The sequence below is a fragment of the Helianthus annuus genome, chromosome 16 (genome assembly GCF_002127325.2).
Source record: "Helianthus annuus cultivar XRQ/B chromosome 16, HanXRQr2.0-SUNRISE, whole genome shotgun sequence".
In the NCBI taxonomy this organism is placed as follows: domain Eukaryota; kingdom Viridiplantae; phylum Streptophyta; class Magnoliopsida; order Asterales; family Asteraceae; genus Helianthus; species Helianthus annuus.
This window is the reverse complement of record NC_035448.2, coordinates 178995573-178997095: the sequence shown is the minus strand read 5'-3', so window position 1 is coordinate 178997095 and position 1523 is coordinate 178995573.

Below are 1523 nucleotides of genomic sequence, written 5' to 3'. Positions count from 1 at the left end.
CGTGAGCCCGCGCAAGGGTGTTAGTTGAAGGTTAGTTTTACCCTTTCTCCGGCGCACGGTTATAGAAGGTTGTTTTCTTCTATATCTTTGTTTAGGATCGTTGCGCAGCTGCGCAGGGTTCTGTTAAAGGTGTTCTTGGAATAGGACTATGGTAGGGCCTCGTGAACTTGCGTGAGGTTTCCTAGACTATATTCCTTTGTCTCTGAACTGTTTCCTCCCCAATCCTGCTTAGGGCCGCTGCGCAGATGCGTAGGGCCTTTGTCTAAGATGTTTTTGGGATAAGGTTGTGGTATGGTTCAATACGCCTGCGCAAGGTTTTTGGGACCATACCCCTTCAACCACTAAATGTGATATGTGGACTACTGAATGTGCTATGGAACGTGTATATATAGATATTGTTAGGAATTATTGTGTTGTTGTCCCAGTACGTAAAATTAGTCAAGCGTGCATATGTCTTTTATATAGGTTGGGTTGAGGATTATCTGAGAAGACTGGGAAAGCGGGCTCAAGAGGATAAAAGATCAATATTTTTAAGAGCTTAATAATGTTTTATATATTTCTTTGAATTACTGTAAAAAATTTCAATAATTAAAGTTTTATTGGAATTATGTTTATGATCTGATTACACTATATGTGACACGTCAGCAGGGTGTTACAAGTTGTTTTAACTTAATAAAGTTCATACAAATGATAATTGTTCCAATGTGTTGTCTAAAACTTTAGTAAGAAAAAGGTAAAGATTTTTTCCTCAATCACCAAAATGACAAATTCTCCTTGTATGCAAAATGGGAAGATCTGTTGGGTATATTATTATTTTTTTTTTCTTATTATTAATCCCAAATTTATTTTTTGAGGGTGAAAAATATATTGAAAAAATATTACTCTTTCGTAGATTTGCTTACCTCTGAAAAAAGAAAAAAATATTATTTATTTGCATCCTTATTAAGAAATTTTGACTAAACGAAAATTAATCCCGCAATTTGTGTTTACCGATTGTGTGGTTACCTCCCATATATGCATGGGAGGTTGGGTTTTATTTTATTTTTTTCAATTATCTTATTTGTTTTTTCTTTATTCTTTTATAATTCTTAGAGAATTGAGGTGACTTTTATAAGGTTTTTTATTATTTTTTTTCTAAATTTAACGCAAAACACATGACTATTTATATTTCATAACACGTTTATAAATTTATTTGGAAGCAGATTGTAAAAGTTGGTCATGATGTGGAAGCTTGTGGGGCTTATTTGGAAGCCCAATTCAGAAGCATCCCAGGTGATGGCGGCTCATCTCATTCCGGAAAGAAAGGTGGATAGGTGAGACCCCTTTATGCGGCAAGTTTCCAGACCTTTTCGAACCGGAGCAGGTAAAGAATGTGGCATTAGCTGAGCGGATAACGAAGAATGAGGGGAGATCGGGTATTCAGTTTGATGCATATGTAAATGTAGGAATGATTTGATTTTCAAGCAACTTGATGGCATTAAGGGGGTGATCAAACATCTTGGATACCTTTGGATCAAGCACCG